This window comes from Camellia sinensis, chromosome 10 (genome assembly GCF_055761805.1).
Source record: "Camellia sinensis isolate YWXY chromosome 10, ASM5576180v1, whole genome shotgun sequence".
In the NCBI taxonomy this organism is placed as follows: domain Eukaryota; kingdom Viridiplantae; phylum Streptophyta; class Magnoliopsida; order Ericales; family Theaceae; genus Camellia; species Camellia sinensis.
Window position 1 is genome coordinate 34,349,066 of NC_138970.1, and position 12,466 is coordinate 34,361,531.

Here is a 12,466-nt window from a genome sequence, read left to right on the forward strand (position 1 = left end):
TCTCTCTGTTTCCATGATTGGAGATCAATCGGCTGTGGGCCCTTCTTTCAGCATTTTGGATGCATCTATCGCACCATCCCTCGTTTGGCAATTCGATGAGGGCTTTTTATCTAAAAGTTCTGAGTCAAGTAATGAGCCAGAATTTGATTCCACAGAGTTTGTGGAGTCGAAATCAGATTCTAGTTCTTCTGAGTCAGAGTCCGGTATTCCTGGGATTGATAACCCGGATGCCGTTGTTTTGTCCAGGTCATATTTTTCCTTTTCCTTTGAGTCGGTTGTAACTGAGGAATTGGACGAACTGGAAGTTGTGAATGAGACTGGTACCACTGCTGTTTCTGAGTACTTTTCTGTGCCTTTAGTATATTGCATTAATCAGGAATTTGAAAACTTTGATAAAAATGACGAGAAAGAAATTCCTCCGGTTTTGAAACATTTGATTGATCAAGAGGAGGAGAGGTTTGTAAAACCTTTGGTTGATGAAATCACTTCAATTAATGTTGGTACTGATAAGGATCCGCATCTGGTCCAGATCGGGTCGACATTGTCTTCGAAGGAACGCGAGCGCTTAGTCGCTTTATTAAAAGATTTCAAAGATGTTTTCACGTGGTCCTACGAAGACATGCCTGGAATCGATCCTGAGATTGTACAGCACCGGATCCCTCTTGACCCTGAGGCCCGACCCGTCAAGCAAAAGCTTCGGAGAATATGCCTGGATTGGGCTCTGAAAATCAAGGAAGAGGTCACCAAGTAGATAGATGCAGGGTTCTTGCTAGTATCTGAGTATCCTACTTGGTTGGCCAACATTGTTCTGGTGCCGAAGAAAGATGGCAGAATTCGGTATGTGTGGATTTCAGAGATCTGAATAAAGCTAGTTCGAAGGACAACTTTCCTCCGTTGCATATCGACGAATTGGTAGACTTCATCGCAGGGCATGCGCTTCTTTCCTTTGTGGATGGGTTTTCCATGTACAACCAGATCTTAATGGCACTCGAGGATAGGGAGGAGACTGCGTTCACCATGCCGTGGGGAACCTACTGCTACAGGGTGATGTTGTTCGGTCTGAAAAATGCTAGGGCTACTTATCAACAGGCTGCAACTACGATCTTGCACAATATGATCTACAAAGAGGTTAAGGTGTATGTGGATGACATGATTGTCAAGTTCAAGGAAAGAGAAGGCCACTACACCGCCTTGAAGAAATTTTTCCAATGGATCAGAGAATATCATAAATGTACTTTTGGTGTTGCAGCAGGAAAAATGGTGGGGTTCTTGATTACACAAAGGGGCATCGAAGTCGATCCTTCCAAGATTAAGGCCATACTAGAAATGCCACCACCAAGGGCTGAAAATAAGGTGCGAGGCTTTCTAGGGAAAATGCAATTCATAAGACGATTTATTGCAAAATTAACCCTGACTTGTGAACCACTGTTTGCTCTCCTAAAGAAAAGAATGAAATTCCAATGGGATGACCGATGCCAGGTTGCTTTTGAGTAGATCAAGCAGTATCTACAAAACCCACCCTGTGCTGTCACTGCTCGAGTCGGGGAAGCTGTTGATTTTGTATCTATCAGTAATCGACATAACAATGGGCTACATACTTGCGCAGGAATTTGAGGATAGAGTGAAAAAGGCCATCTATTACCTGAGCAAGAAGATGCTAGAATATCAGACCCGTTTCACTCCGCTCGAGAAGGCTTGTTTGGCCTTGATATGGACTACCAGGAAGTTGAGGCATTACCTGTTAGCTCACTCTGTAATTCTGGTTTCGGGATTAGATCCCATCAAATATCTCTTCGAGAAACTAGCGCTTATGGGTAGGCTGGCATGTTGGTTGCTTCTTCTCTTTGAATTTTATTTGAAGTAAATGACTCGCAAGTCTGTGAAAGGGAGAGCGGTAGCGGAGTTCCTAGCCGACCATCCAGTGGGGGGAGATGAACCAGTAGAGTATCTGTTCCCGGATGAGGCCATTCTGTAGGTCGAAGAAGAGATTTGGACTATGTACTTTGATGGAGCATCTAATCAGTACGGGTATGGGATAGGGGTGTTGCTGATAGCACTTGACAATTCCCACATGCCCTTAGCTTTCAAACTCCGGTTCAGGGTATCAAACAACGAAGCAGAATACAAGGCATGTATTGCCAGCTTAGAAGCCACCTTGGAACTAGGGGCGAAAAGGTTGGACGTCATTGGGGACTCAAACCTAGTTGTGTCTCAAGCGAAAGGAGACTGGAAGTTTAAGGAAGAAAGGATGAAAATCTATCACCAAACCTTGGATGTTCTGATTCCAAGGTTTGAGAAGCTAACCTCCACGCATCTGTTAAGAGAGAGCAACAGGTTCACTAATGCTTTATCAACTCTATCTTCCATGATAGACATCCCTTTGGGAGTCTGGATGCGTCCAATCATTATTGAAAAGAGATATGTGCCGGCCTATGAGCTGATCGCCGCAATAGATGAAGTACGAGATCAGAACCCCTGGTACCATGATATCTGGAACTTCTTAGAAAATGAGGTTTATCCGCTAGGGGCAAATGATAAAGATAAAAGGGCAATACGATGAATGGCTACCCAGTTTATCATCTGTGGGGGTAAATTGTACAAACGGGGCCATCTAGGAATGCATAAATTGTGTGTTAATAAAGAAGAGTCGAAGTGCCTAATGGAGGCCATCCATGGAGGAGAGTGCGGAGCACACATAAGCGGGGTGATGCTAGCTCAGAAAATTCTTAGACAGGGTTACTACTGGTCAACCATGGAGGGGGATTGTATTGGTTTTGTTTGGCGATGCCACAAATGCCAAATCCATGCAAATCACATGAATATTCCGCCGTCGAAGCTGTACACATGACTTCACCGTGGCCATTTTCAGTTTGGGGAATTGATGTTATTGGGGCAGTTACTCCGAAGGGGTCAAACGGGCATGAGTACATCCTGGTGGCGATAGACTACTTTACAAAGTAGTTCGAGGCCCAATCCTACGCAGTGCTGAAAGCATCGCATGTAGCCAAGTTCATCAGGAATAATATCATTTGTCACTATGGGGTCCCAAATGAGATCATTTCGGACAACGGTTCCCACTTCAAGAAGGAAGTGATCGACTTGTTGGAGAAATACAATGTGGCTTTTCGTAAGTCATCCACATATCGGCTGCAAACCAATGGAGCTGTTGAGGCCGCCAACAAGAACATCCAGCACATACTACAGAAGATGGTGGAAACCTACAAGGACCGGCCAAATAAGCTGCCAGTTGCTCTTTGGGGCTACCGGACATCAATCGGAACATCCACTGGGGCAACTCCGTATTCTTTGGTTTATGGGATGGAGGCTGTTCTTCCGATTGAAGTTGAGGTACCGTCGCTGCGGGTTATAGCTGAGTGCCAGATAGCGGAAGCGGATTGGCAGCAGAGCAGGTTCGAGAAACTTAAGTTGTTCGACGAAAGAAGGCTGAAAGCACTGTACCACGTCCAAGGTTATCAACGAAGGATTGCCAAGGCTTTCAACAAGAAAGTTAAGTCCAGGAATCTAAAAGAAGGGGATTTGGTGCTCAAAGACAACCATGCTCCCATCCACGACCCTAGGGGCAAGTTCAGACCCAATTGGACTGGTTCTTACATCATCAAATCAATTTGGTCAGGTGGAGCTCTCATTCTTATGGACTTAGATGGCCTTGAGTTCTCCCAACCAATCAACATGGACAAGTCAAAAAAATACTACCCTTGAGAGGCTTGCTAGGCCGAAAACCGGAAAGGGTGACCTAGGCAAAAGTTAGAGCACAAAAAATTAGAAAATAGAAAAACTGAGCTCGCAAGGTTGAACACCCAGAAAAAGGCGGCCTTGGCAAAAGTTAGAGCGCAAAAGGGGAGTGTTAAAACCCGAGTGAACTCGAACCGAACTACGTAAGGCTTGATTCCCATCTTCAGGATACGTAGGTAACTTCATTCTGAAGTTCATCCATAAACACTTCCAAATCAACTGTGTCCATGTGTTTGTTTTGGTCATCTGTGTCTCTTTTGCATCCAAGAGTTCGATTGTGATCTCCAGTGCAGTGAAGTGCTATTCAGACAAGGGGCAGCTTTCCAGTTATTGGATTCAGGGTTGTGCAACTCAAGTGTGATCCATATCGAAAATGGTTTTGAAAAGTTTTAGTAAAAGTTGATTTTGTTCAAATTAATCTTTTTACAACTTAGACCATTCTTGGACCAAAAGGAAAATTTTCAGTACCCACAACCTTTAATTTCATTGATTTCAATATAGAGTTCTCCAACTCTTGATACAAATTGAAGTTACTTTTTATTACATTCAAAGGAAAACTTGAAAGTACAGATTAAAGCAATAAACTTGGGGCATAGTTGAGTCAGGTGTTCCTGCGTCCCCTCCCAGAGCTTGTGAAAGCTTCAGATGCCAGAGTAGGACCGATTTGCCCTCATCTTCAAGCCAAGCTATGCATTCGCCAGAAAGGGTGCAACTGAAATTGGGTGCAGGAGCCAGAAGTTCTCTTGTCCTCCATGCAGTGGAATAGTGAGCTAGCTGTGAGCCTCGGGTCGAAAATAAAGCTGGGTATTCTATCCCCTCTTCTGGGCAAGTCTGCTCGTGTCCAAACTGACGCCTAAATCGGAAGGGAAAATAGAAGACACAGTGTATCAAGCCAATCAGCTGAATGCCAGGTTGTCGAGACATGCTGTAGCTCATCTCAGGCAGATCAAACCAAGGGCAATGCCAAGCAATGTCAATGGCGGATCTATTGCACATCCAGTGGCACCACTGCTCCTCGTTTGGGAAATCAACCAACTGTGGTCGAAAGAATAGCCACGCGCTGAATACACAAGGCAAGAGTCCACTACTTTCAACTTATCAATGAGCCATACCTGGGGAGGAATGAAAAATAAGAGAGATTAAAGAATAGAGAGATGTACGTAGAGAGAAAAAAGTGAGAAAGGATTTTGAGAGAAAAACAGAGCCTAAGGGCCGAGTGATGTGAGAAACACATGTGAGAAGGGTGGAAAACATTACCTATAAAAGTAGTGGACTTCCTGCAAACTTGGTTCTTTCCTTGGGATGGAAAGCATCCAAGCCCATCAAAGTCTCGGCCAGTGTCAAGCCGATGCAGCTCTTGCCCTCTTTCAAGCCTTAGGCCACTTCGATCAAGCGAATGCTAGATCCTGTGAAGCTAGTGGCAAGTAGAAAATAGGCCAACATACACAAGCAAAGGGCATGTTGTCAAAAATTTTGCCAAAGACGGTCACTACGGTTGTCAGCGTCAGAAAAATGATGAATGAAGCTGGAATGTCCAACTCACCGTTGTGAACCAGGGATCGGGCATCTTTAAAGTAAGCCCACACATCCTTCCTAAAGCCTGGATATGGCCAAAACAAGACTGGGGCAAGATCTCCTCATCACATTGAGATTCCATCAAAGCTTGGAATTCTTCGATTGTGGGACATATCTCTTGCCCGCCAAAACTGAAAACGTGCGTAACCGGGTTCCAACATGTAGCCGTGACATGATGGAACGAAAAACACAGCGGGGTATGACTTAGCAGGAATAGTACGTTTAGCCCGAAACCTCAAAAATTCAACTTTTTCGAGCCATCTAAAGTTGCAATCCAATTTGAGAGTTTTTCGGCAAAGAATGGCTCCATTTGGGGCAAAAATAGAGCTGGAATGAAGAAACCATGAAGCTAGAGCTTTTGTAGACGATAAGGCGGTGAGTAGAGGCCAGGTATCAACGTTTCGGAGGTTCTGTTCATCGGTGGCCGGTAGGGCTTATTGATGGTCGGCAGAGGGAAGGTGCTGGCCGGTAGGCCATTCCCCATGGCCAGCAGCCTCCCTTTCATGCTCACTCACCTCCTTTGTGAAGATACAGTTGTTTTCAGTAGTTGTATTCTGTTATTGGCACCTTTTGAGGTCTTGTTTTTTGTCCTTTTGGGGCTTGAGCATGTTTGTTTAAGTTGTAATTGTCTAGTTTTGTTTATTGAGTTGTATTTATGTTGTTTATCGAGTCCTTGTCTTGTTTATCGAGTTGTATTTACATTGATTAGTCTGTCAAGACTTTGTGTTATTTTTCGAGTTGTTTTGTTTTTTCAGTTGTTAGTTGGTTCACTACCTGGTTAAGACAATGCAATTTGAATGTACAGTTTTCACCAAAGATCAATCTCATTTTCATGCTATGTGATGCTATGTAATGCTCAGAATGCAAAATGCAACACTTTTTAATCAAAAAGCTGACTTTTCATTCCAATCATGGTTTCTTTTTTGCAAAAAAAAGTATAAGTTTTTTAGAAAAATAAAAACTGCCTAAGGTTGTACAATATGCTAACACTACTAGCAAAAAGAGAAACAAAGCAAAAAGCATCTAAATCGATGCCACCCATCTCAAGCTCGAGAGGCCCTCTTCGTCCTCTTCCTCGATGGAGCGGACTCTGAGGAACAATCACCATCAACACCGCTATCTGAATCTGAATGAAAGTCTGAACCGGAGGCCTTCTCCGTCTCTCCAGCCTCACCGCTAGCAGAATTTGAGCCGACATCATCGTCTCTGTCCTCAGATGACTCTAACTCTGGACTCGCTGCCACACCCTCATCCTCGCTCATCTCACCGTCATCCTCGCCCAGAATGGGCTCTGAGGGGCTACTCTCGCCGCGAATGCCTCTGGCTCTACTTCGGCTGCGTGTCGGAGTCTGTCTCCCTCTCCTTCCTGCTGCTGGAGGAGGTACTGAAGGTCCTGCCACAGCTCCTGCTGGGACATCTGGTGGAACTGGGGTCTGAAAAGGGATCTGAAAAGGGTAGTTCGTCAAAATACATTAGTTGTGGTGTATATCAGATGCAGTATATTAGATGCCGTGTATGGATGCAGTGTATGTATGTAGTATATGGGAGCAGAGTATCTATGTCGTGTTTTGATACAATGAATCAAGTCAGTGTAGTATGGAACAGTTAAAATGCTAATGTGTCAGCAAAGAATTTCATGGCATGAAGTGCAGACTAAAGGAAATTACCGGAATCCCGTAGAGGCTGAGCAGGTTCATGCTCGTCTGAACCATCCCCATCAGAGAAGTCGCTAGCTTGAGAGCCTGCCCGGTGTACTCTATGGATGCCTGTAAATGTGTTGAGATGATCAGTGGCCTATAAAGCATAATTGAAATGAATTGAATGTGCAAAATGTAAAGTATGGTACTTATTGGGGTCGGGCCTCGAACACCGACATGCTCGTGACCAGCTGGTGCGGGCTCAATGGGAATCTGATAGGTCTGTCCAGAGCGTCCCCAGCAAGTCAGTGTAGTAGGCAGCTCTGGCCATCTCGCCCTCTGTCTCTCCCTAGAATCTCTCCTACTGCGAGTCCTGGTCACTCTGGTCCCTCTGTCTCTCCCTCTCGCACCTGGAGCTCTCGCTCCCTCACCTTCACGAACGCCGGTCAGAGGCGGCATCAGGTGTGTCTGGATGAAGGTCGCATAATCGCCTTCCACACGGAAGTAGTTCGCCTCCAACCCTACCATAAACTAGATCACCTGGTCGACAAATAGTCTGTGTGTCTCTCTCATGGGCACTGAAGGCGCCATCAGAATGAATGGGGTAGGCAGTCCTAAAGACTGGCAAGCGAAACGCTCACCCAAGAACCAGGCATGGCAGATCGAGCCCTCAAGAAGGATATGGTGGCGAGTGATGACTCTAGCTGTGTTATACTGGGCTTGAAGCCCCGATGGTATCACGTCCCACGGCTGCCTTGTAATCTGAAAATAAGAGAATGAAAAGGTGATTAGTCGCCGTCAATTGACTAATGTGTGGATTAAGCTGATTGAAAAGCAGAATAACTTTGTTTTGGCTTACCTCATGTGCCGCAACCACGTCAAAATACTCGTGGAAAAACATGAAGTTCTCCCGGGTCCTACGGCGGACCTAGCCATCGTATACCCAAGAAAACGGGACTGTCGCTGGAGTCTCCTCTATAGGCTCTGGAGCAAGAGCCGGGAAGTACGCGAACACCCACAGTTACAAGGAAAATGTGATCAATATAGTGTGTAAGCAGATAGAGAAAATGCAAAGCAGAAAGCATGCAGTGTATAAGTAGATATAGAGAATGCAGAGCAGAAAGTACATGTGTTGAACAAATGTAAAGCAAGAAGTGCTGAGAAAAAAATGTAAAGCAAAAAGGGAGAAACTAAGTTGTGTACCTTCCAAGCCCGCCCATAGCCACCGATCAAGCTCCCACTCATGCGAGCAGTCGAGCTCATGTATCCATACAAAGTGGTGAGACCGGCTTCGCCCCAGTCGTAGAACTAAACCCGATGGAGCACCACTAACGCACTCAGCAAGTATAGGCCCACGGTATTCCACCTGTTTGAGAACAAGTTGTATCGAAATGGAACATAAGGAAGCCTCTAGCGTACTGCTCTGTCACCTTGACTGTCTCGGGCTCAGGCCCTCTGTGGTGCTCCTCGAACTAGCTATACCGGATCATGCCTGCCCGGAGTGTCGGTGGGTGTGCCCGAAGTAATGCGGCCTATGCTTCCTCCCACTCTCCCATATCAGGGTCGAGAGGGATCAAATTGCCCCTCACACCTAAGCTAGTGATCATGGGAAAGTCGTAGGGAGTCATCGTCATCTCTCCGGCGGTGGAGAAATGGAAGGAGTTGGTGGTGTCCCACCACCTCTTCACTAAAGCACCTAAGAGGGGACGGCTCACTACGACACGTGTCAGGCTAGAGCAGAAAATATCGAAGCCTGTCTCGTCAATAATGTCACGAACCCTAGCTGGGGGCTCACCGTACCAGTCTCGAGCGGTCGTCGTACCGTAGCCTCTGAAAGAGTACGATCCGTCATGTGGTAATGCATGAGATACAATCAGATCAAGCAATGAAAGTGCAGTTGAATGTAAAGCCGTAATGTATAAGATACAGTCAGATCAAGGCAGTGCATGAGATGCAATCAGATCAAAACGGTGCAAGAAATGCAAACAGTTAAGGGTAGTACTGTAGAAAAACAATGTTTGTACCTCTACAGCAATGGCCAACAAATGAGAAGCTGGCTCTCTCAGTAGAAGGTCGTCTGGCACATCCTCAGTGAAGTCGGTGAAGGCTTTGATGCCTCCTGTGATAGGTACTATGTAGGTACCTCGTTGGGTCAAAAGGGCGTATGCCTGGTGGTAATGGTTCCAGCTCGGCCTCTGGCTCGGCCTCAAAGTCTGTCGCAAACTCTATCGGAGGAAGCTCGGGAAGGGTCCCGTCATGAGGGACATCATCTGCCATCTGAAATAGGTGCAAGAGAAGCAGAAATGAGAAAAAAATGCAAAAAAAAAAAAGATAAAACTTTGAAAAAGTCAACCCTAGGAGAGAGGAAAAGGTCAAAGAAAGTCAAAGCCAGGAAGAGTGTACTAAACTTGAGAGAAACTCTAGAGGAATGAGCCTAGAACAGTGGAAATGAGGAAAAAAGCATCGAAATCAAATTCTGATCGGTTCAAAGTGAAGAAAACTAGAGGGTTTTAGCGAAGAAAATGTTTTTAGGGTGTTGGAAAACGCGTAAAACACGTGGATCTAGAGAGAAGGAGCACCTAGAGAGCAAGGGAGGAGAATTTCGTGCAAGGGCTTGTGAGGAAATGAAGTGCCATCACTTGCTTTTAAAGACCCAAGGGTGAAAGGACAAAAATACCCAAGTCTGCCATCGATGGCCGGCAGTGACACATCGATGGTCCGGCACTGTTATATTGATGGCCGGCAAGTGCCACCAATGGCCAGTAGATGGCCGGCGGCCTCCCCTGATGGTCGGCAGGGTCCCACAATCTTCCTCTGCCTCTTTGGCTTTGATTTGTGTCCTTGGATTCCAATAAATGCAAGGTATGCTCAAAGTTTGGTTCGAAATGCCTTCACGGAAGCCAGAATCGTGTTTCCAGTGTGTGGTGGTCATCGCTCATCAACGCAAACAAGGTGTATCCTTTTTAACATATTGCAACTCTTCCAAGAGGTAAATCGAAAGATGCCTTTGAGTTATCTTTATCACACGCACTTTTGTCGCTGCATAGAATGTACATTTCTTTGTTGTCGCATTGAATATGCATTTTGAATTGTTTCATAGAACATGCGACACCATGATTGCATAGAATACACATGTTGCATTGAATGTGCGTCAACAATTATTTTGCATAGAATATGCATGTTGCATTGAATATGCATTATTGATTGTCTTTGCATAGAACATGCTCCATTTCTTGCATGATGTGCATGAAACTTACCCCTAACATTGTATTATGGTTATTTGTCTCGCATGGAATATGCATTTGTATTGCATTGTACTTGTCAAAGTTTCTTTCTTATGCACGTACGATATTGTATGCACGGTTCATTCAAAGCTGGTGCAACCAGACGATATTGTATGTATGGTTCATTCAGGGGAATTCCAGGTGAGATCATTCCTGTCTTTTGAACACCTTCTTTTTGTTAGAAGCATTCAGGTACGCCTGGTGCTTACACCACTCCTCGTTGGTTAGAAACATTAGGGTACGCCCGGTGTTTACACCGACACCTCGATGGCTATAAACATTCGGGTACGCCCAGTGTTTACACCGACACCTCGTTGGTTAGAAACATTCGGGTACGCCCGGTGTTTACACTGACACCTTATTTTGGTTAGAAGCATTTGGGTATGCCTAATGCTTACACCACTCCTCGTTGGTTAGAAACATTCGGGTACGCCCAGTGTTTACACCGACACCTCGTTGGTTAGAAACATTCGGGTACTCCCGGTGTTTACATCGACACCGTTCTTTGGTTAGAAGCGTTTGGATCGTGTGCCCGACGCTCATACCACCCTCCCGGTTAGAAGCATTCGGATCATGTGCCCGACGCTTATACCACTCTTTTGGTTAGAAGCGTTTGGAACGAGTTTTGACGCTTATACCACTCTGTTTTGGTTAGAAACATTGGAACGTGTTCTGATGTTTATACTGCTCTCTGGTGTTTGCACCGCTCCCTTTTCCCTTTCACGTGTGGCGCGTTAGGATGCTTTGGTTAAATGCATCTAGACGGATTCCAAATGCTTATACCGCTTTTTGTTTTGATTGCATAATAGTTGGATGTGTTTCACTTGTTATTACTATTTTCTGTAATTCAGATCCTTAGGGTGTGTCCTTAGGTTCGCATCACTTCTTTCCTCATGTGTGCCACGCGTTGGGATCATGTTTGCTGCCTCACGTGCGCCTGACGGTTGTTGCTCTTTGCCTTTTCTGTGGGAGGCGCAGTTAAGATTACATAATTTTCTTACATCCTTTCTGCATGAAATGTGGTTTGGTTCATGTTTACTTGCTTACGTACGAGTTTGCTGTAGCATTTCTTTGCATAACATTTGCATCTAGATGCTTCATTACAGCCTCATTGCATGATCATAAGTTATGTTCTTGCATCGTGCATACCATTTGCATGTTGCCCCAACCTGCGGGCGCATCTATATATTGTTATCTTGAATGTCTGTCAAAGTCTTACGGCCTTGTCAAAATGCGTCATCTTTGGGCTTTGACATTCACTCAAGTCTTCTTCATGACTCTGAGTTCTGTCAAAGAGGGGCAACTGTAGACAACCCATTTTGACCGTCCTCAAGATTTGGATGTTCTTGCAGGTACTTCCAGTGACAAGTTTGATTGCTCGTCGAGCGCTTGAATTTTGCGGAACGCCACAAGTTTAAGCTTTCCAAACCCTGCATCAATTCTGCCTCATTTTTGGACCATGTGTTTGTCCTTCCAGCATGTTTTTCTTGGTGCACTGCCGGCCATGGATTTTGGCCTGCCGGCCACCAGTGCATCAGTGGATATTTTTTGATATTTTGGTGCCAGCTGTTTGCATAGATTGGAGCATCTTCTTGCATGTGAATGGTTGGATCTTTTCAAGAGCATTTTGTATCTTCTATATATAGAAGTCTTCCTCTTGCATGTGGGAGGTGATAAAAAAATTTGTGAGCAAAATTTCCTCTCTCTCTCTCTCTAGAATCCTCTCTCTCTCTCTCCCTCCTCTTGCATGTGGGAGGTGACAAAAAATTTTGTGAGCAAAATTTCCTCTCTCTCTCTCTCTAGAATCCTCTCTCTCTCTCTCTCTCTCTCTCCCTATTTTGTACTTGAAAGTGAGAATTCTCTACACTCTTGCAAAGAGACCCTTGACCAAATACCTTCACCTTGGAGCTGAGGTTCTTTGAGGCTTGGTTTGAGGTCTTAAGTTGGGTTTTGGCTTGGTTTGAGGTCTTAAGCTGGGTCTTAAGCTGGGTTTTGGTTGTTTTAGTGTTGTGCTTCAAAGGTAAAGACTTACCCCTTTTAAGCTTTGTTTTAATTGATTGCTTGGCCATTTTTTATACTATTTTGATCTGGTTTTTGAACCATAAAAACTCTATTTTTAAGGTTTTAAAATGATTGTTTAAGTCTTGTTGAATTAGGGGGGTTGTCTCATCTTGTGCTCTTTGGCTTGTGAAGCCTTTTGTGCCACTTTTCAAAGCT